We start from the raw sequence: 25,480 nt of genomic DNA, 5'->3' as shown, positions 1-25,480 counted from the left end.
TTATCTTTGAAATAGGCCTGAAAATGATGCAAATATTAAATGCAATATTTAGGCTAGGGTACTACCCAGAACAATGGAAAGTTGCTCAAATTATTCTCATACCTAAGCCAGGGAAAAATAAAACTCAGGTGACTTCACACAGACCAATAAGCCTGCTACCTGTTCTATCAAAAATCTTAGAAAAACTTTTCCTTGAACAATTATCCCCAATTATAGAAGAAAGGAAACTAATTGCCCATCACCAATTTGTGTTCAGAACACAACACGGAACGACAGAACAGGTACATAGACTGGTTAGACACATCAGAAACGATCTAGAAAATAAAAGATATTGTTCTGCTGCATTCCTGGACATTGTTTAGGCCTTCAACAAGGTATACAAACACAGCATAGGTATCAGTGATAACCCATATTGCGCCTTTGGTGGAATTGGAGATCTACAGCACCTCATATTGGAGTGTGGACAGTACAGACAAAATATTAAAATAATGTATGAAGAGTTAGTTGATTTAAATTGCCCTTTACCTATTAATTTAAATGAAATTATTTTTTCAAATAATAAGCAGACGTTAAAATGTCTTTACAAATATGTAACGTCCTGTAAATTTAAATTTTAAATAGGCTTAGATAATAAAATTAAAAATAATTGTAAACATATCACACAAAATTGAAAAATGTATCCATGAATATTATAACACACTGTAAATTTAGATTGTAAGTAGGCTTAGATGATTAAATTAAGTGGTATTGTAATACCACATAAAAAAACAAATAGTCTGGCTAATTGGCTAAGCCAAAGCCATTATAGAATAATAATAATAAACAAGGTATGGCATGCTGGTATGCTCTTTAAACTAAAGTTAAACCTTCCACATCCTTTTTATCAAATCCTAAAAAGCTATATTTCCAACCGACATTTCCTAATCAAGCAGGATAATGAATACACAAGCCTAAGACCAATAAAAGCCGGTGTACTACAAGGAAGTGTTTTGGGACCAATATTGTACTTGCTCTATGCTGCTGACCTACCAACAAGTAACAGAACAACGTGTGCAACTTTTGCTGATGACACTGCTGTAGTAGCCTCTCACCATGATCCAATTACAGCATCCAGAGCCCTTCAAAAAGACCTTAATAACATCCAAGGATGGCTTAAAAAATCTAAGATATAGGCGAATGAGAGTAAATCCACCCATGTAACATTCACCAAGAAAAAACAAACATGTCCATCTGTAACTCTGAATGAAACACAACTCCCACAAACCGATACTGTCAAGTACCTAGGAATCCACCTTGATAGGAGATTAACTTGGCAAAAGCACATTTTCACAGAAAAAAAAACAACTAGGAATAAAATTCCGAGAAATGTACTGGATCATCGGTCGTAAATCTCAACCATCACTTGAAAGCAAACTGCTGATATATAAAGCTATATTAAAACCAGTGTGGACCTATGGTATCCAATTTTGGGGGACAGCCAGTCAAACACACATAGAAATACTGCAGAGATTCCAGAACAAAGGACTTAGAACAATATTGAACGCCCCTTGGTACGTGCCAAACTATGTGATAGAGCAAGACCTCAATGTACCATCCATAAAAACAGTAATAACAGAATATTACAAAAAATATTCCAAGAGACTAGAATCTCATCCAAATGAGTTAGCCAGCAACCTTACTGATGACCACAATGATGTACGACGCCTGAAGAGATTCAAAGTAGTGGATCTAGCAAGAAGATTCGAATAATCTGTGATAACTAAACTTATTTCAATTTGTTTTAATTTAATTTATGTAAAGAGGGTGATCACTGGATCTCCCTCTACAGGTCAAATTTTTAATTTTTGTCAAATAATTTACCTATTGTTCTCAGTTAAGAACAGATTGAAAATAAAACATTTAAAAAAAATCTTTGAAATTTTCCTTAAAAAAGCAACTGGGTTTTGTGTTTGTTTAGAGGCGGGCAGGCATCTGTACTGACGACGGTGATACCAGAAACAGCCTTGTCTGCAGATTATGCCTTGCCTCTGAATCGAAATAAATCATAAATTGCCTTTCTTTCAGTTCTATCTTTACTCAGATTGTGAGTAATAACAACAAAAAAGAATGGTTCTGATAAGGAAGGTTTCTAGATTCAACCTGCGGATGACCAAGCGGGGGAAATTGTGACCCCAGAGTAGGTTTTTCTTTAATAAATTCAAAAGTATTTTCAATTTTTAACTCATTATTTTTTCATTTGACTTTAATATCATTCTAGATATCCTCATATTTTGAAATAAAAAAAATTTCCTATATTTTACGAATAAAAAATATATTCTGAAGTTGATGTTTAGTAAAATACCGTCTATTATGTGTAATTCCAAGTAGTTTTACGCTAATGACGTCGACTTTGCAAAGCAACAAGACACTTACTCAACGTACACACTACACATGACACTAATACTCATGTTGTGACTGGCTGAATGACATAAAGTCCATGCCATAAAAAAACATCATTTTTTTGTTAATTGTCATTTTTGACATTTTTGACCTGGGGTCATTTTCCCCCCGTTGGTCATCCCTGTAACAAAAAAAAGGTTGGTCATCGGAAGGTTAAATTAGTGTACATTATTATTTTTAATAATGTATTCTGTATCTGAGACCTTCCTACTTTCTATTATCTAATTGTACATTATAACCATGTATTTGCTTTTGTGGGGAGGTTCACACGTTAGAATTTCTGGCGGTTCTATTAAATTGGTGCGGTACACGTTGTAAATCATCTGTACTTTGAGAGATTACTATGTCTTCGTCTGCGTAGCAGGTTATTTTCAGTTGGTTTTCTTCTATTTGGTATCCTTATTAGTAATTACTTTTTTGGCAGCTTCAATTGGGCCATTTAGTTATTTCTCTATTGTTACTCTTTTTAAAAGGCAACACATCAATTTACATGTTCGTTTGTGTCATATTTTACATATTAAACTCTTATCTGGTGATAAGAAGTACTAACTTTATTGGTTATTAATTTTTTCGGGTTTGTTGGAATAAATTTGTCTTTAGATTCGTCCTGCTTATTTGCGTTTTAATCGCAAAGAAAAACTAAGCGCACAATAAGAGGAATACTTAACACTTAATGACCAAGTGTACCAAATCTAGCCACAGTGAAAACTTTTCCAACCCACGTGGCCATATACAGGTGGTCACAGGTCATGGTGTTGTAGTTTTGACTGTGGCTGTGTCATATTATGCACAGATACGTTTTTAAACCTGCACCTTTGAGGGATACAACACTCTATTCCTTATTCTAATTATGATATTTTTACACACTATTAAATAAATACTTAATAAACAATAATTATAACGATTGCATGATGTAAATAACAATAAGGCCTGGATCCCGCGTACCAAAAAAGTTGATTAATAGCAAGCTAAATAGCTTAACAGTACAGTTTAAAAATTTGTAACGTCAGATTACGAAAACGTCCCAGGTATTTTGTCGGACAGAACATCCCATTATTGATTTGTTGCCCTTTCATTAAACTCTCATCCAAAAAATTGGACTGCTATTACTAACCAACACGATTCCTGTCATTTGACATGTTCTTCGTGTTCCACTCATTAAAATGCCCAGTTGGTGATAAATGCCAGTCTGATTTTTGCATGAGAGTTTAATGAAATGGTAGAAAATCAATTGGAAGTTCTGTCCGACAAAATACATGGAACGTTTTCGTATTCTGACGTTCCAAATTTTTAACCTGGTCCACAATTAAAACTTCTCCTGTTCCAGTGTTCCCATGCATCAAAGTTTGTCCGACTAAACACCGTTAAGCTAATTAACAAATTTTCAGCTTGTTATTAATAAATTTTTTTGGTACGCGGGATCCAGGTATAATAGAATGTTCTATTATAATATTGTTTCACACATCTCAATAAATAGATGTGGCAATAACACATTTTGTTGAAAGCTCTTCCAAAAATAGCTCTCCTCTAAAGTTATGAAAGTGGGCATAGTGTTATAAATTTATATATATATATATATATATATATATATATATATATATATATATATATATATATATATATATATATATATATATATATATAATAACCCATGTTAAACTGTAGTCTCTCGTGGCGTCCAGGTCTTCGTGGACTCCGATATACGGTTGCCACGAGGATTTTCTCTAAAATTTATCGCAGGTGAAAGGTACCACTTCCTACAATGCTTGAACAAAATATTGGCCGGATGTCCTCAGACACGTTATCTGTATAATAATATACACATTACTTGAGGCAGTTGCCGTCAGGCGCGCCACGTTCGCTTGCTGTATATCTAAAATCACTTTAACGGTTTTGATGACGTCCAAATATATATTTATTCATTTTAAGGTTGTCGCGGAATCCGTATATTTCAGTTAATGTCCTCATGGCTTCTACTACGCTGTTGCCACCTCAAATGTTGGTATTTAGACTTCGGATATTTTTATAAATGATTATTGTAGTATGTTAAAACAATTATTGTTGTGACAGATTAATGATATTCTCTTTGTATAATTAACAGTGTATTTTTTTACTGCAAGAATAAAAACAATTAAGAAGTATGTTCATTAAAATTGATGAATTTATCATAACCAGTTGCCGAAACTGGTAGTCTAATTGCTCAATTGTAACATATTATAGAAGTGTTAGAATTTAATTCTTAATTCTTTATTAGGAGATCCAGATTTAGAAATTAGAACAACAAATACATTTAAAGAATATAAATATCTCGAATCTATATTATATAAAGAAGGCAAAAGAGACATCGAAAACAGAACATAGCAGGGCAAAATAGCGGTAAACATTCTAAGCTCTCTACTATGGTCTAAAGAGATAAGACAAAAAACGACAATCTATCGTACCTTGGTAGAGCCTATTATGACTTATGGAGCAGAAGTTTGGCAGATCACAAAAAAAGATAGAAAGAGAATAGAAGTAGGTAGTAGAAATAGATTATCTAAGGAGAGCGTGTGGTATATAAAAGATCGCATCAGAAAGGAGGACAAAAACTATATTCCAGTGTAGATAGAATTGAAACGAGACAACTAGTGTGGTATGGTCACGTCAAACGAATGAATGAAGATAGGTGGCCAAAGAAAGCTTTAAATTACATACCACAACAAAAAAGAAGAAGGGGAAGGCCTTCAGTTACCTGGCAAGAAGATGTACAGTACATCATGAGAGATAAAGCCATCAAAGAAGACGAATGGATGGACAGAAAAAGATAGCGGTCGAAATGCGAGAAGTAGCAGAGGCTATAGGAACCTCGCTTATAGATGCATAGATATAATTATTTATTACAATATTTTTAATAATATAATTTTTCTATTCTTATACTATAATATATGAATTATAATGTCACCACCTATATAATAGATATAATCAGATAGATCATTAGATAGAACTAAAAACGCAGGACGAACTTCTCCAAGAAGTAATTACATAAAATAATGCCCTCTATTCGTAACGGAACATCACAAGAAATATGGGAGACTTTTAAACATTGTGTAACAACACCTAATCCTGTGAAACGGAAACACTGGATAACAGATGGAACCTTTCAAATCATTGAGAATAGAAGAAATCTTTGTCAAAGTGGTATGCATAGTGAAAGGAAAAAAGCTAGTTTGAGAAACCTCAATAAAAAAGTAAAGCGAAGATGCAAGGCAGATAAAAAACTGTACTATCAAAGTATATGCAAAGAAATTGAGAGACATGATCAGAATAATCAGCCGAGAGATCTATTTAGAAAAATACGCTACTTAACAAGATACTTCAAAGCCAGAACTTGGGCCATTGAAGACAACACTGGAACTCTGAGAACAATCAGAGAAGATATAGCAGAGACATGGAGATCGTATTGCAGGTACCTATATAAAGATGATTAACCCCAAGAACCTGTTAACCAAATCTTTGATGAAGTAGAAGGAGAACCTGATATACTTGAAAATAAAGTAAGACTAGTGATCATTAAGCTTAAATATAATAAAGCACCAGGTCCAGATATGATAACAGCAGAAATACTCAAAGCCACAGAAGAAACTGGCGTAAAATTACTTCATCTACTCTGTAACCAAATATGGCATTCTAAACAATGGCCTGAAGACTGGACAAAATCTACAATAACAACAATTCATAAAAAAGGCAGCTTCCATAAATGCGACAATTATAGAACTATTTCTCATATATCACATGCCAGTAAAATAATACTAAATATAATCAATGAGAGACAAAAGGTAGAGGTACTCGAGAACACCTGTTGAATATAAGACAGATAATCGAAAAATATAGGGAATTTAATATTCCACTGTACATATGCTTTATAGATTATCGTAAGGCGTTCGACAGGGTCAAGTGGAGACACTTATGGCAAATACTAAAAGAAGTAGGCGTACCCCAACACCTTATTTCGCTTATAACTGAACTATACGAACACACTATTGGATCAGTTAAAGTGCTTGACACACTTTCAAAGGAATTTCATCCAGAACAGGGTGTCAGACAGGGATGTATACTATCTCCACGATTATTCAACATATATGAAGAGCATATTATGAGAAGAGCACTTGAAGGATGGGAAAAAGTCATCTCAATAAATAATCATAAAATAGACAGCCTACGTTTCGCAGATGACACAGCCCTTCTTGCAAATAGTCAATCAGAGCTGATTGATCTTACACGACTGGTTGAAAACGAAAATCAAATATTTGGTCTGCAATTAAACATATCAAAGACATGCGTCTTTGAAGTAAGGGTCAAAATAAAGATGAAATTAGCCAAAGACAAAAACCGGAAAGTAAACAAAAGAATCGAATTCACAAAAAGATTGAAATTAAACCGAACAGCAGTGTCCCAACATGAGGAAACAGTGGAAGAAATATGGAAGAACTTCAAGGATATTATGCAAAAACTGCAAACGAAATTATAGGGATGAAAAAAAAAGAGAAAAGAAATGGATAACCGGAGACACATTGTACTCCAGGGAAATAAGGCAAAAATATACGTTCGGAACACTTGACCGGCCAGGTTGCAAATGGATTTTTTGGATACTATATACCTATTACATTATAAATATAAAAATGTCCGTTACAGTTCGGACGATAATTTTAGTTATTAGCAAATAAGGGTCAAAAATGTCAGTTTTTGAATTTTGGTACGATTATTTGTTGCTTCGGAAGTTGCAAAATAAAACTTAAATTTCAAAAATAAAAAATTTGCTATGTGAAAACCGCATGAAAAAAGAATACTTATGTTTTCAAAGTTTTTAAAAAAATAATAAAAAGTCATTTTTATCATTCCGAAAATATTTTAGTAAAGTAGAGTCATTTTTGGCTTATAAACAATTTGAATAACTTTGTTAGTATTGACTGCAAACTAAATTAATCGATTTAGGGATGGGAAAAACCTACCGGTTATAACCTAAAACCGGTTTTTTAATTCGAAATAATCGGTTTTACCGTTTTTTTTTTGTCCCGTTTATAACCGGTTTTTTCTTTTTAAAGTAATAACCGGTGAAAAACCGAATAATTTACCTGTGGAAAAAAAATTTATTTAGAGAAAAATGAAGAAATTGCTATCTATCTTCGATCTCAATCATATGTATTATAAATAATATGCGAAGTAATAAGTAATTAACCCAAACAACCATAATTCAACTTTTATTTACTAATAGAGAACTGGACGAAATTGTCACATCAGCTTTTATGAAACAATTTTGGGAATAGTTATTTAGTTTTAGATGATAATATAGTTACGTAAAAAAGTAAGTGATCTGCTTGAAATCGATATTCCAACCATCATCTAAAAATTGTTTATACTTGAGTACTTGAGACTTGACAGTCTTGTATGAAATGTGAATACCGAAATACGATTAGGAATCTCCAATATGTAATTTTTAAATATTAGGAAATACATAAAAGGTAGGTATTACAAACGTATTAAAAAATATAACCTACTGAAATTTTTTGATGGCAATAGAGAAGTAAATAATGAATTGGTTTATCGAATTTATTTTTAAGTAAAATATAAGTCATTTGGATATTTTTCTAAACTTGATAGATCTAAGGGACATTCGGTAGATCGGGTAGGATCATCATTTTTGAGAATATCCCAATTATTGACAACGCACTATACGCCGAAACCGTCTACAACGAGCGACGAATCAGAGATTGGGGTACTTTCGCCCATTTTTAGGGTAATTTGAGAGCGCCTAGGAAAATTTTTATAGGTTGAATTGGTTGGGAAATTTTTCGGGAGGAAAATTGAGCAAACTAAAGTGCAATATTTAACCGGTTTTTGGAACAACCGGTTATTTGACCGGTTATAACCGCCAGGTTAAACCGTAAGTAAAAAAAAACGGTATAACCGAAACCCGGTTTTTTGTTCAACAACCGCCATGCACCATCCCTAGACTTTAGAATTTAAAAAGCTGGTACTTTTACATTATTATTGTATTATCGGTTTATAACCTTCTCCGTCTTCCGATACCCGTTCGCCGTTCGCCATTCCTCTCTGTCCGCACATTGATCTACTTACAGACCTCTTTCATCCATGGCTTTGTTTATTCCTGCCTGCCAACTTTTTCTCGGTCTACCTCTTCTTCTTCTACCTTGCGGTTTCTAGTTTTGCACTTGTTTTGTGATTCTATCTTCATGCATTCTTTGTACGTGACCCAACCATCGTAGTTTATTTCGTTGATTTCGTCATTTATTGTATGTGTGACCTTCATTATTTCTCGTATCCGTTCATTGGTGACATGTTCTCTTCTTGATCTTCCTGCAGCTCTTCACCAAAAATCCATTTCAGTGACATCTAACATTTGTTTTGATTTTTCCTTGATATGCCATACTTCGCAGCTGTATGTTATAATGCTTTTCACTACGGCGTTATAGATTTTTTCTTGTTTTGGTTGTTTATCTGCTTGCCCCAGAGTACTGAGTTTAGGAGCCTAATTGCTTTCCTGCCCTGAGTATTTCGTTCTTTAATGGCTCCGTCCAGTGTTCCATCATTCGTGATTTTCATACCCAGGTATTTATATTCGTTACATTTACTGATTGTTTCTCCTTCTTCTATAGTCGAGAAAATGAAGCATTTTGGCTCGCAATTTTTTCGTCCAGCATGGATTTACTTGAAATTTTCACAGAGGGTAGGGAATAGTCCAAGGATCATTTTCTATATCATGCCGCTGTACGCTAAAAGCTTGGGGTGGTTGCCACCCCATCTCGGGGACGGGAATTTTTTATTATATTTTAACCACGTAAATCGATGTAAAAATGAATTCTAAGAAAATGTTTTTTACATTTTCTTCGTAAAACTAGTATTTTTCGAGATATTCGCGCTTGAAAGTAACAGTTTTTCGACGAAAAAATCGACTTTTTTAGATGGTTTTTTGAGAATACCTTGAAAAATATGGATTTAATCAAAAAAACTGTAGATATCAAAAATGCATCTTTTAGTAACACAAATTAAATTAAACTTAAATAATCTTTTTAAGTATAATGATAGACCTTTCAAAACATAATAATATGAAGCTCCTAGCATGAAAATTAAGCGACTTATGATCAAAAAATGTCGGTACCTGCTATTCTCTATGAAAAAATCAGTGAAAACAACCCCCTAACTACCCTACTGATTAAAAATTGGTCTTTACCTTTCTGTAATTCCCTTTATATTCGTATTATCAATACACCCTAGAAGTTTGACCTATTTAAAAGGCCTAATTTTAGAAAAATTGGACTTTAACGAAAAATTGATTTTTTGCAATTTCCTATGTCACCTTTTACTTCAAAATATCTCCGAAAATACTGGAGATACGAAAAAATTATGGACTATTAAATTGTAGCTTATTATTTAATAAGTAAAATTCTCTTGTGCATGGATTTTCATTACAGTGAACAGATAGCGAGATACTATGGCTATTTGAAACCTCTATTTACGAGCAGACACCCCTTTATTCGAGTCTTTTAAACTCACCCCAATTAAAAACTAAGGGATCTTACAGAATTTAGTTTTCACGATCTTAGAAGTCTTCAAAAATCCTACAGAATTATTTTTGAAAAAACTTTTTATCGTCAAAAATGAAGGAGCCATGTTTAGAAAACGATTTTTTTTAAATATCGAATAGGCTGCTTATGGATAATTTTCAATGTATGTATAATACCACAGAACCGGTTGATATACTGGAAGATGACTAAAAAACTATTTGTATTTGTACATATTTGTAAATTCGTATTTTTTGTAAATAAATGTTTTTGTAATTCTTTAATTCTACTTTTTTTCTGTATAGATCTATTAAACTATCTACTTATAAAATTTGTGATGTTATTAAGGGTGGTTTTTAAGGCTTGAAATATAATATTTTATTCTAAAGTATAAAACAATCATTATTTAACCAATCAAAACCAAATTTTACCCATATTAAAATTTACAATGTTTTTATATATTTTTGTCAATAAGGGGTAGGTTACACCCCTAAAATAATCAACGCCCTTAAGCATGATCTAGAATATGAAGTACAGGGTGATATGATCCTAATCCCAAATTTTTATGTAAATCGATGCAAGCCGAAATGATTCTTTTAGGATAAGTAATTTTTTTATATATAGCTTCAACAAGGGTGGTTTTAAGGGTTGAAATATTATGATAGTATATCTTAAAGCATAAAACAATCATTATGTACCTAATAAAAACCAAATGTTGACAATATTAAAGTTAAAAATGTTGTTTTATAATTTTTTACAGTTAGGGGTAATTTTCACTTTTCACATTTCTATGTTTATATTTGTATTCTCCATTGCCTCCCATAACTTTACCGAAGGTACACTGTCGTATGCCTTTTTCAGATCAATATAATATACGAAATGAATCTCTTGGTTAATCGCTGTTTTCTTTTCCATGACTTGTGCGATTGCAAAAAGGTGATCAATTGTAGATCTTCCGGCTCTAAATCCTGCTTGTTCTTCTGCTTCCATTTTCTTGTATTCGTCTCTATTCGGTTTTTTAAGATCCTTCCGTATATTTTGCTGATTGTTGGTGTACAGGAAATACCCATGTAGTTATCACATTGTTTTCGATGTGTACTTTTACATAAATGTTAAAAAAACATTCACCTTGGTTAATTACGGTCAAAGTTAGCCACTTTTTTTTATTAAGAAAGCTAACTAGCGCTAGTTTGAAGTTCAAGGTATGTATATAGTTTATATGTAAAAGTTTGAGTAAACTTGAACAGAGTGGTTAATATATCTTTAAAAATAACGCCCTAACGAAATCGACTCGTGGTCGGTGGAGGGGAATTATTAAAATCCGTGCACTCAAAAAATGAAATTTATTTTTCAAAGATATGTTGCTCTTTATATCTCCAGAGATAGCTGATGGATTTTGATCATTATTTTTTAAAAATTTATATATATTTCTTGTAGTCTTGTAGAGTATGTTATGTACACATATACCTACCTAACAATACAAAATGTTATGGGGCCGATAATTATGATTCTAAGACTTTCGAGTATACATATATAATTTCATAAAAATCGTTCAAGCGGTATCGGAGGATTATGGCAACTAACATTACGACAGGAGAATTTTATAGATGTAAATAAATAGATGGCTATTAAAAAATAGGGTCTTGGTGATAGAAGGGTGAAAATTAAGGGTTGTATATATATTTTTAATGGTACATACTATAAAATTAAGGTAGACAATTTTTTCTAAAACAATAAAAAAGTGGCAGAGGGTAACCCCCTTATAACTTATGGGTATAAATAATAGATTACAATCTATTTTCAATCCTACAGAATATATGTGTAAAATTTCATAAAAATCTGCCAAGCCGTTTCGGAGGAATATGATAACTAACACTGTTACAGGAGACTTTTATGTATATAGAAGTAACTGTAAATTAAATAAGTAATAAAAGTGGCTTAATTTGCTCGTAATTAACCTAGGCGAAAAGTTTATTTTTTTAAATTCGTGTCAAAATATCAGCTTTTCAAATCCCAACGCAGATTTAGTCAATATGTTAATATGGTTATTCAAATTGTTTATAAGCCAAAAATGATTCTACTTTCGTAAAATGTTTTCAGAATAGTAAAAATGACTTCTTATTGATTTTTTAAATAAGTTGAAAATGTAAGTATTCTTCTTTTCTGTGGTTTCCACAGAATTGCTGTATCATTATTATTTTCTGAACAACAACATTGCAAAAAAGTTCTTTGTGATAAACAAATCGAATGCAATTTAAACTAATTGACAAATCGTCTTGCATTTTTTTATGCATTATGTGGACTGTTTGACTCAACATTTCATGCAATATCAAAGTCTTAAGTTCATTTTTGCAAAAGTTGTAGCAATTTCTTTATGTTCGAAATTTAGTTTTATTTTGCAATTTCCGAAGTAACAAATAATCAGAACAAAACTCAAAAACTTCCATTTTAAACCTTTGCTTATCTACTAAAAGATGAATAATCTAAATAACATATTTAATTACGTTATTTTTACCTGTAGCCATTTAAGCGAAAAAATTGTCATATTTGACCCTTATTTGTTAATAATTAAAACTCTCGTCCGAACTGTGACGGGCATTGTTGTATTTATAATGTAATAGGCATAACTCTAAAAGAACCATTTGCTACCTGGCTGGTCAAGTGTCCTGACAAAAACCTTATTTTAAGGAAAAGTAGTAGAAAGGAAATACAAAGAAAAATATAGCGGTTAAAAAGCAAGCCAGAAAAGACAAAAGATACTACGTAAATCATATGGTAAAAATGTCAGAAAAAGTTGCGCAAGAAAACGACCATCAAATACAGTACAATATCATCCGAAATTTGACAGGGAAAACACTAAACAGTAATAAACAAATCAAAGATAAACAAGGAAATAATATAATTAAATCAGAACATAAAATAATACAAAGATGAAAAGAACCCTGCGAGGAAATATATTCCAAACACCACATATAGACGGAGATAATGTAATACAGGAAATAAACATTAGAACAGTTGAAATTACCAAAGAAGAAATACAAAACACACTGAATCAACTAAAAAAATGGCAAAGCCGCTGAAAGCGACAAACTACCGATAGATTTAATAAAGGCGGACGCAAACGAATCAGTACAAATGTTACACAAATTCTTTAACAAGATATGGGCCGACCAGGAGCTCCCACAGAAATGGAACGTGGGTTTAACCATTAAGATACCAAAAAAGGGCGATTTAAATAAATGCGAGAATTGGCGAGAAATAACACTGCTAAGTGCCACATTCAAACTAATGTCAAATATTATATTGAATAGACTGAAGCCAGAAATAGACAAGAAACTAAGACTAAGAAACAACCAAGAAGGTTTTCGCGCAAAACGCTCCACTATCGACCACATTTGTATTATATCTGTACCTACCTCTGTATCTTGTCCCTGTACCTCTGTATCTCTTGTACTCTATAATTATCTTGGAACAAGCTGGTGAATGGCAAAAAAATATAAACATGTTTACTTTCACTTTGACTTTGAAAAGGCCTTCGATGGTATAAACAGAGAACAAATGTGGAAGATTCTAAAACTATATGGACTACCTATAAAATAAATCAACTTAATCAGACTATTTTACAGGAAATATAGAGCCAGACTAGAACATGCGGGAAAAATGGTAGTAGATATAGCTATACAAAGCGGAGTTAAACAAAAATGTGTGCTATCCCCGACAATATTTATAATAAAAACGGACTGAATCATGCAGAAAATAAGCGATAATAAAACAGGTATTAGATGGAAATTGCATAACTAGTTGGACGATTTGTAGTTCGCAGATGACATTTGTCCCCTAATCGAACATAGCAGCCATAAGCAAAAGAAGATCGACAAGCTTGCAAAATACTCCCAAGATAATGGGCCTGAAGATAAAGACAAAAAAAACCAAACTTAAAAAAAAACAGCAACCAAGAAACTAAAATTAAAATACAAGGAAGACAAATACAGGAGGTATGTAGATAGCTTTACATATCTGGGATCGATCATGGAAAAAAGGCGCTAGTAGAGCAGTTGTAGAAAAAAGGATAGTAAAGGCACAATATGCACTCTTTATACAGGGTGTCCCGAAAAGATTGGTCATAAATTATACCACAGATTCTGGGAACAAAAATAGGTTGATTAAGCCTCACTTACCTATATACAATAGTGCACCCAAAAAAAGTTACAGCCCTTTGAAGTTACAAAATGAAAATCGATTTTTTTTAATATATCGAAAACTCCTAGAGGTTTTTTTATTGAAAATGGACATGAGGAATCTTTATCGTAGCAACATCTTAAAAAAAAAATATAGTGAAATTTGTGTACCCCATAAAAATTTTATGGGGGTTTTGTTCCCTTAAACCCCCCAAACTTTTATGTACGTTCCAATTAAATTATTATTGTGGCACTATTAGTTAAACACAATATTTTTAAAACTTTTTTGCCTCTTAGTACTTTCTTGATAAGCCAGTGTTTATCGAGATATTTTGAATATTTGTCGAATCCACCACCTATTTGTATATGGTTAAGTATGATTATAGACACCTGTTAATAATCTGAAAATTTATTTATAACTTAAATTTTTTGGTATATTTTGAAAAAGAAGCCACATCTCGATAAAAGTTGACTTATCAAAAAAAGACTAAGAGACAAAAAAGTTTTAAAAACACTGTGTTTAACTAATGGTACCACAATAATAGTTTAATTGGAACGTACACAAACATTTGGGGGGTTTAAAGGAACAAAACCCCCATAAATTTTTTATGTAAATATAGTAAAAAAGTAGCCGCATCTCGATAAAAACTGGCTCATCGAAAAAATACTAAGAGGCAAAAAAGTTTTAAAAACGTTGTGTTCAACTAATGGTACCACAATAATGAATTAATTGTAACGTACACAAAAGTTTGGGGGGGTCAAGGGAACAAAATCCCCATAAATTTTTTATGGAGTGGACAAATTTCACTATAATTTGGTTTTAAGGTGGGCCTGTCATAAGAATGATACATGCCCGTTTTCAATAAAAAATCTTTAAGAGTTTTCGATATATTGAAAAAAATCGATTTTCATTTTGTAACTTCAAAGAGCTGTAACTTTTTTTATGAACATATTTGTACTAAGGTAAGTTAGGTTCAACCGAACTATTTTTGACCCCAGAATGTGTGGTATAATTTATGACCATTCTTTTCGGGACACCCTGTATAATCATATAATACATTAAGGTGATACAGTAGCGATCAACAAGTAGCCAAAACGCGTTCCAAGATTGCGGCTCTAATTTTGAATATTTTTTCGAGATATTTGGCACACGTATTCGTAATATAATAAAGAATGGCGGTACAGAGCCCAATTTGAAAAATATATTAATATGTGGAAATTACTCTGTAATTAAATACAATATTAAAAAAACGAGCCTGTACCGACATTAAGAAGAACAAAAAAATACACTTTCTTCAAATAAACTTTTTTTCCGATGCCTAGATTTTGTGTCATTTTATAACTACTAATGAAATAAAAAATTTTAGTAGTTCCAAAATTACACAAAATCTAGGCATCGGATAAAGAAGTTTATTTGAAGGAAGTGTATGTTTTTGTTCTTCTTAATGGCAGTACAGGCTCGTTTTTTTAATATTGTATTTAATTACAGAGTAATTTCTACATATTAATATATTTTTCAAATTGGGCTCTGTACCGCCATTCTTTATTATATTACGAATACGTGTGCCAAATATTTCGAAAAAATATTCAAAATTACAGCCGCAATCTTGGAACGCATTTTCGCTACCTGTTGATCGCTACTGTTTCCTCTTAAGGAAAATCTGGAACACAGGCGATATATCACAGTTAACCAAAATCTAAATATTCATAGCTGGAGAAGAACTGTTACAAGAGATCATGAAAGAATTGGCGTTGAGATGAAGAGAAGTCAAACAAAGAGCGAGAAACAGAGAGCAATGGAAAATACTTGTATAGCAAATTTCGAAAGAATAAAACAGAAAAGAATGCGCTAATCCTGCGAATCAGCCATCTTTGATTTTTGGCTAAGAAACGCAAGAGCGCCCAATACTTCATAATAAGGGAAGGTATTACAGGGAGAGGGAGAGAGAGAGAGAGAGAGGGAGAGAGAAAGAGAGAGAGAGAGAGAGAGAGAGAGAGAGAAACAATACTGATTATTTATCAAAATAAAATTTAAGGTAAACTTAACCTAACCTATCGAAAGGCTCATCAAACAATTATTAACTAAAAAAAAAACATTTGTCAAGGGTATATAGTGGTATTAGGTATGTTACATTATAACTTATTCCATCGAAATCTTCCGAAATCCATAATCTTCCATCGAAATAAAATAGAAAATTTTAAAGTCTAGAAAATACATTATTCATAACTACACCCAAGAAATAAGTTTTTCTAACCTGATTTAAGAGTATAAAAACGAAAACAAAGAATTTACAGCAAATCTTTATCGTATATCCGAGCAAACCACCTAGAGGTTATAAATAGAATTTGTCTGGGTTCTTCAACTAAATTCTCACGTAAACACGACCAAGGTTAAATATTTTACTTGATATTATAAGTACATTGTTGCCAGTATAACGGATGCCAAAGCGAGCGCTAACTGTATGGAATCATTCTTGTTAATATACACGCTGTATATTGATCGGAAGTCACGAAGAGTCAAAACTATACAGAAGCCACGAGGGACGCAAATGCAATATATATATATATATATATATATATATATATATATATATATATATATATATATATATATATATAGACTTTAGTTTTTTATTGAGGTTGCAGTCATTTATTTCTAAGGGGCAGGGTAAGAGAAACTCTGTGTTATAATCAAGCTTTCGCAAAATTTATTTGCTTCGTCAGGATTAGCTAAAATTATTATATAGTTATAAATAAATACAACGAAATGAAAGAACATTGCATAAAAATTAGTACAAAAACTTACAACGTGAGGCTTGTTCCTTAATTTGACATTTCTACAAAAACATAAAATATCTAAAAAAATCTTTATCCTAATGGTTTTCAAGTTCCAATGTTTCAATAAATTTTGCGAAAGCTTGATTATAACACAGAGTTTCTCTTACCCTGCCCCTTAGAAATAAATGACTGCAACCTCAATAAAAAACTAAAGTCTACATATTGTCAGTCAATAATACCAAACTTCTTTATATATATATATATATATATATATATATATATATATATATATATATATTTATATTTATATTATATTTATATTATATTTATATTATATTTATATTATATTTATATTTTAATAAGCCACCAAAGTACAAAAACAATAATTAATAAATAGCCGTTTTCTCAGCTTCAGTAATCCCATGTGGAATCAATTCGGCGTTACTTTCACTATTTTTTTAAAATGGAAAAGCGAAAACACCTTTGAATTTTATGACAAGCGCTACCATAATAAAAATATATGTAAGTTAGCTTATTGTTAAGAAAGTGTGAGTATCTACGTAGATACTAAAGACATCGTTCCAAAAGTGAAAAAGGTCATCCCGAAAATAGTTGCTTTTGGTATGATTTGTGTAAAGTGGAACTTTTGATTTAATAAATCATACCGAAACTTATGTAAGTTTTCGTGACGGCTGCAGAAAAAAAATATGATTAGTTTCATTTTCAAAGTTTTCGTTAAGTATTGATTTGATACATCATAAAGGATACAAATTTAAATAAAATTAGTTTATTTTATAGTATATTGTATATACCTAATGTATTGTATATAGTATTGTATATAGTATATTTTATAGTATATATGTATAGTATATTTTATTAATATTGCACACAATTAGGAATCGATTATTGAATTTAAAATTTTGCAATAAGTAGACAACAAATAGCAAAATGCCTGGCACTTTATACGCTTAAGTATGTATTGAACTTTGCTAAGCATAAAATCAAAGGAGCAAATTGGAATTAGAAACGGCTTTAGTGTTAGTGGCCACCTGCTGACTAGGAAATAATATACTAGCTGCAAAGGCTAATGACGATCATAACTCAATTATTGATGGTAAGAATTTTAGACCGCAGCAAACACTAGGTTAATAATAATCCAATTATTGGACAATGGTAGAGGTATTCGTTAAGTAATTTGATAAAGTTATGAAGATATTTGTAATATAATGGCTCATCTAAGTTAGGATTATGTAGTTATTAGGGAGAATACCTTCTTTTTTATATTGAAACAAATCTTGGACATCTGTCAGATACAGAGATATTTGTATACAGGATGTCTGACTGAATTGTATCAGCTACTCTGATACAAGTATGATAGGTATTAAGAACTAACCTTTTCATACGATTTGCTGTCTTAAATACTGCATAATAAGTATATAAGGATTTATCAAAAATAATATGAAAGAACGCCTTTTTGAATAATAAATTAAAAGTGAGCCAATACTTTGGAGGTTATATGGAATGAAGAAAGTAGATAGGGCAAATAAAGCAACAACTTTGTTTATACATATTATACATTATGTATAAGAATTCATTCTAAATATTTATGAATATATCAACGGATGTAGCTATCATAGGTAGGAGCAGGAAAATACTAATGGAAGCGTTTAAGCAAACTGATCTCGGAGCTGGTCTGGATCGGAATAGACAACTATAACGTCGAACGTATTGATGCCTTTCTATACCTGAGCACAGAAATCAGTCAAAGCAATTCCGTAAATAGCGAAATTAATGCACATGTTTCCAGTAGGAATCGTACATAATGTAATAATCAAAGGTAATACCACGAGTCCTCTAAATTTTATCGATAAATTTTTTTGTTTTCACGAAAACTTCTTTATTTGGTAAAATTACGAAAACAAACCGAATGATAAAATCACGAGATTTTATCCATTTCGGTTTGTTTGAGTGATTTTACCCTAAATAAAGAAGTTTAAGTATGAAAACGAAAAAATTTATCAAGCAAAATTTAGAGGACGAGTGGTATTTGAAAAGATTATTTTGTGAACCTATATGTATTATTAGTAAATACGGGCATCTGTGAAAATATTTTTAGAAATATTTATTTTGAAAATAAAAACTGTAGAAAATCTGAGTATATCGTGGTTAGTGTTTTTAAAATATCTATGTACCAGGGCTGTTCATAAATTAAGTTAGTAAACACAGGTATGTACGTATTATGTGAAATTTAGGGTACCTTAAGTTTTATCAGGGAAGAGACTGTTTTATCAAGGAAGAGGCTGTTTTATCAGTATTACACTCAATGATTGGCTAGAACGACGCGTGGTGATTGGCTGAAAAAGCAAAAACGTCAGAATTTGACAGGTGAAAAAAATAATCGTAATAAAATATTGATGACATCGAAATTATTAGACAAAAGAACAAAATTGACTATCTAGAGAACATTCATTATTAGACCTGAATAGTTATGAAAGCTGGGTAACCACAAAAAAAAAGCGCAACTCAAGACATTCAAAATAAAGATACTGAGAAAAGTATACGGCCAGATGCAAGAGGAAGACGGCACATGGAGAGTCAGAAGAAACTACGAAATTAATAAATTGAACGAAAAGTGGTGTGCAAATTTCTCAAGACGAATTAACAGTAGGACATGGGAGTTCAGATTATACCCAAAAGAAGCTAAATGTGTAAGAATAACTAAGACGAAGGACACGATACAACAAATAATGTGACCAAACTCATGAATGACGATGGAAAAGAAAAAATAAATGGCAAAACAAAATTTTACTCTCTTCTCAGAATGTCTATATTAGTTATTCGATTATATTTGAATTATTGATTAAAGATTTATTATTCAGCTTTGTAAACCTGACAGTAGATTATGCAAACGGATTAAATCTATGCATAATTAACTGGTAACAATTTCTCAAATCCTAGCAATTTGCACTTTACGAGCTGTGAAATTATTATACATGAAATGTTATACATTGAAATGTAAATCATATGTTTTTTCAAATGTATAAGAATCATTGGTAAGCAATAAATTAAATTTTTGTCGTTTGAACTTAATTACGAAACTTTTGGTTATTCTAAGCATATTAATTTGTCTCGTTTCTATATGAGAAACGAAATAACAGAAAATCTTCAATAAAATTTATTAACGCAATAACGTTATGTCAAATTGGAAAGGAAGCAAATAACTTATTAAGAAAGAAATAAAACTCCTACAAAAGACTCACATGTTTATTGGACAATTCCCACGAAATCGGATTTGTCCAATTAGTACATTCTTTCACGGTTTTTGCTGCAAATTTTAAAGAACCGCTTGGATTCAAATGAATTTTGGCATGTACATAAAAGAAAAAAGAGATATTGTGCCGACGTGTGCTTTTGCCCTGGGGGTGAGTTTAACTCCTTCTTGGAGGTGAAAAAGTATATGTCGAAAATAAGTCCGGAAATAGATAAACTGACTATATTCTAAGCCACTTTTTTTCTAGAGAGTTTTTCACTAAGTCAACACTTTTTGAGTTATTTGCGAGTGAATATATTCATTTTTCAAAAAAAATCCACGTCTTTAGACAGTTTTTCGCAAGTAATTCAAAAAGTAAGTATTTCACCAAAAAGAACATTCTTAGCAAAACTATAGCCTGTAAAATAATAAAACAAATGGTGTACGTATGAGGTAGATACCTAGTAGAACCAGAGTTATAGCAAATAAAAAATAAATTCATGTCCGCCAAATTGCAAATGGAATATTTCAACGTAAAATATCCAAAAAACTAAGTACTTTTTGGGGAAAACTCATTAGAACTTTTTTTAAAGTGTTTTAAAAAAGCTTTATTTTTGTTTTATAAAAAAAGTTTCTAGCATCAAATGTAAGCAAGTTACGCTCAAAATAAAGTTGGTCAATTTTGTTTTGGCAAAAAAAATACGGGAAAATCAACCCCTAATTATCAACTTAAATGAAATTAATCACTACCGCTTCACATGTTTCTTTAGTTAAGTCTTGTTTATATGATCTGTAAGTTTCATCGACTCAATGTGCTTATTTTTGAAAAAAATTCGTTTTAAAATAAAATTTTCAAAATGCTTTTTTTCAAAATAACTTAAAAATTGTTAGAGATACCAAAAATCTCCAAACCATAAAGAAAGTCGGCTTTGCTTTTCTGAATATTTTGTATTTTTTTTTGTTTTTCTATGAGACAAAAATTGGTTAAGATTTGGTGTTTCTAAATTTGCATCCACTCGTGATTAGAGAATCGTTCAAACCCTTTTAACTACAACCCTTTTAAAAATAAGGGCTTTGAACCGATGAAACTTACAGATCATATAAACAATACATGCACAGTAAGGAAACTTGTCAAGTGGTAACGATTAAGTTAATTTGAGGTGCAAATTAGGGGGTGATTTTCACGATTTTTTTACCAACAAAAAGGGACCAACTTTATTTTGAGCGTAACTTATTTAGTTTTGATGCTAGAAATCTTTTTTATAAAACAAAATAAAGATTTTTAAACATTTTAAGAAAGTTGTAATGAGTTTTACCCAAAAAGTGCTTCATTTTTTGGTTATGTCATGTTAAAATATTTGATTTGGAATTTGACGAATATGAACCTATATTTCATTAGCTATAACTCAGGTTCTGCTAGGTGTAGAGAGCTAATATGTATACCGTTTTTTTCACTTTTTCACAGGCTATATTTTTCTTCAGAATGTTTTTTCGACAAAAGACTTACTTTTTGAGTTATTTCCGAAAAACTGTCTAAAACGTGGTTAATATGTTGAAAAATGAACACGTACACGTGCAAATAACTCGACAAGTATTGACTTGGTGAAAAAACTCTATAGAACAAAAGTTGCTTAGAATTAGCCAGTTTATCGATTTCCGGACTTACTTTGGACATACATTTTTTCACCCCCGAGAGGGGCTGAAAGTCACCCCCGAGAGGGGCTGAAAGTCACCCCCAGAGCAAAAGCACAATATCACTTTTTTTCTTTGACTTGTTGGCTATGTGTATGCCAAATCTCATGTCAATCCAAGCGGTTCTTTAAAATTTAGAGGTTTTGTAATATTTTACCGTTAAAGAACATACTAAATACTGGAGATAGGCAGAGATAAAAGTAGACTGACACAATACAAGAAGAATGACTTAGAGAATAGAAAATGAACCTACGCTTATCGAAATGAAATAAAAGATAGAGAGCACAAGTTACAGTAAACAATGGGGATGGGTACGAACTTTCGGCTTCAATGCTATTTACATGGGATTCATTTTTCTTCGGACCCTGAGAAAACTAATAAGTATTTTTGAAAAATTTAAACGCAGATCAAAAGATTACGTTCTTACCGAGGGCCGAAAGTCCCTGAAAACTTCTATATAGGAGAAAATTTAGTGTGATTTTTAATTTCAAATATCTGATTCAAAAGAAACTTTTTATTCATTCTAAGGGACTTTCGGCCCTCGGCAATAAAGTAATCTTTCATTCTCCGTTTACATTTTTCAAAAATACTTATTAGTTTTCTAAGGATTCCAAAAACATTCATTCAAAGTACATTGAAAATTTTGACATGCGTCAAAATTTTGCATTTTGTTCTTTTTCCCTTAAAGTAATATTAGGTAATTTAGAGAGATGAAAGCTGAATTTTTTCAAAACTACTAGAAAGAAAAGTATTCAATGGAACTAAGATACATGAGAATTATCGAAGTTTAACCCTAAGGGACCATATTAGCAATGGAGCAATCAGAAATGAGCTGAATCTGTTCAAAACGCACTTAGAAGGACAGTAATAAGACACAAGTGTTAGATAGTGAAGAAATTTTGGTAGGCTAGACATAAAAAAACAGTGATGCATTTATTTAACAAACGAGCAAAAAAATGAGAGGAATAAAAATCGCAAGAAATAAAAATCTGGAAAAAACGGAAAAATGTATTACTAGCTAACTGAAACTTACACACCGTACGGGCATATTACTGGAATGGTGGTTAAAGGTACAAATATTATTTTTGGTATTAATTTTATTCATTTAATATCCATTGGTAGATTTATTTGGATTTATTATCAATAAATATTTTTAAAAATAATGATTGGCTGTAGCAAATTGTAGGGACAAACCACATAGCATAGAGCTTGGGCCGACATTAAAAAAAAAAACAATATTACCTTCCTCATAAGACTTCGTTTTAGACAAGGCGAAAACGGCGGGTTCGTTGGGAAAAATATTCCCATGAGATTTTTTTGCATAATTACATTCGTGAGACATAGCAGAATAAGGTTCAAGAAGTTGCCCATGTGAAAAGTGGGCCAAATTTTTTTTAACAATTTTTTTTTAATCAAATTGCAAAAATCAATATTTTTGGCCCATACATTTTTTTGTAGGTTTGATAAAAATACTTACAATTTACTGGCAATATTTCCCAACAAATTTTTAAGGGTACTCCATTTGCCGGACGCTCCAAAATTGAGGATTTTTTTGCATTTTCTCTACGCTCCCTTCCGAAAATTTTTCTGTATTCGAAAAGTTATCAGATTCGACATGAATAACTGAATAAACGAAGTCTTATGAAGAAGGTAATTACGATTTTTTTTAATGTGGGCAGAAGACCTACCAAACCCCAGGTTCACCATTATAAAATGTAATATCGAGACATGTTGATAAATTCTCGATGAATGTTTATAAAGATGATCACATAAATTATGTTTTATAAAGAAATATGCCTTTACTTCCAAATTCAGATTGTACAGCTGCGCCCATTGAATAGTTTACACCCTTAACCTAATTAGTAGCCGATTATTTGAATATTTTCCTCGTTTAAACGCAATTTTTACGTAAAAGTGACGATAATTACCAGTGGGGGACACCGAATAGGTTGACTAGAATTAGACTAGAATTTAAAAAAATCAAAATAAAAGGTAAATAAAAAAATAAATCAAAATGAAACATAAGGGTGTAAACTGAACTCTCCAGTGACACTTTGATATTTTTTTTGGAGATCTGTGCAATTACTCTTTACCTTAGTTAGTAGCTACTAATTGCAAGTACAAATGATGTATTTTGAATTTCATTAAAATATAAAGATTTATTATATTCTATTATTTCCCAGTTCTACTATAATTCAAATTAAAGGTATAGACAAGTCGAAAAAAGTGCAAAAATATGTGTTTTAAGGTACTGGCAATATATGCATGTGGTTTAACATTTTTTCTTCATTTATTATTTTTTAAACAATTTTTTACATTAAACTTTTTTTGTACTTATTTGAAATTTTTCAATATTATATTTGCTTACTTTGTATTGTAACCACAGTAAAAACCACTAAAATCCTATACTTAAATCGTCACTAAGATTGCACTTGATGCGGAAATAACACAAAAAATATAACGGCGAGAAGTCCACCGACCACGAAACCAGAAGAAGAAGCAGAAGATCGTCCAAAAATCACTCGCAAATTACAACCAGCGGTGTCCGCCACCAACTTCCAACAGTACGCTGTTGTTCTTGCTAGTCTTTTACAATCGACAATCCGCTACCGACTAACTGGTGTACTTGAGGTAATGCCGCTTGTGAGGATGAGAGAATGGCACAGATCGCTCGCAGCAGACTGGTCTTGCTTGAATCGAGTCGAAGAGCATCACCATCGCTAGACAACTGGGTCAATGGAAAAACTCTCTCTGGTTGATTCCAGACACCCTGTGTGTGCCGTATGAGTCCTTTTCTTTTTTCTTCTTATCATTTTCAAGGCCGTGATTCCTCATAAGGTAACGGTAAAAAGCGGTATTCTTTAAATGAAAGTTGCAGTTTAACACATGTAAATATTTATTTATAAAAAAATGTGCAAAGGAAAATACAACACATTGGGATTGATACAATGTGTACTTAAAAAATATACACTGCTTGGAAAAAACAAGCAATAATGGTTTTAATCCCAACAAGTTTGAAAAATTGAACTAAAATTAAATAATAAATAGAACAATCTAAAAAACAATTAACAAAATACAATAATTATGTTCGTGAATTTACAAAGTAAAAAAAATGTTTAAAGAACACTACGCTTAAAAGGAAATATTGCTATTTTTACCGTTAGACACCACAAAAGTTATCTGGTAGTTTGGTCAAGAAGTGTAAAGTTCACAGCGTACCCTCCCACTATATCAGAATTGTTTCTTGGTCTACATGGTTTTTTATGTTTACCCATGCTTCGTATATAATTGTCTATGATTTCGGTAGTGTTAAGATTGATCTTTTCTTCAAGTTTTTTTCGGTAGAGTTACTTAGTAATTTCGTGTTGTAGGGATTTTCTGTTGAACTTGGTAATCTAGTTTTTTTCTCTATTATGTATGAGTGGCCGTACTTACAGATGACCATTCCATATTGCGTTTCCACATTCGCAGACGTCATTGACGTCAAGTACTTCCCGTGGGTGAATTTTTCTGTTGGTAATCACATAGTCCTTTAAGCCATAGGGCTTTAAACAAGATGATGCAGAAGTAGCATTGGGCAAGTA

General features: G+C 31.7%; 1 protein-coding gene across 2 annotated transcripts in view; it reads right to left on the bottom strand.

The window, feature by feature from the left end:
- The window catches only part of LOC114337315 (serine proteinase stubble), a 578,368-nt gene extending 553,808 nt beyond the window's left edge, over positions 1–24,560 (bottom strand). The window contains exon 1 of one of the 2 annotated variants that reach the window (XM_050645522.1): positions 24,265–24,560. The gene's annotated coding sequence lies outside the window, so the exon portion shown is untranslated. The remainder of the gene's footprint in view (positions 1–24,264) is intronic. The other variant, XM_050645521.1, reaches the window with a different exon arrangement.
- Between the last annotated feature and the right edge of the window lie 920 nt (positions 24,561–25,480).

This window comes from Diabrotica virgifera, chromosome 3 (genome assembly GCF_917563875.1).
Source record: "Diabrotica virgifera virgifera chromosome 3, PGI_DIABVI_V3a".
In the NCBI taxonomy this organism is placed as follows: domain Eukaryota; kingdom Metazoa; phylum Arthropoda; class Insecta; order Coleoptera; family Chrysomelidae; genus Diabrotica; species Diabrotica virgifera.
This window is presented reverse-complemented; position numbering and strand designations above follow the sequence as displayed.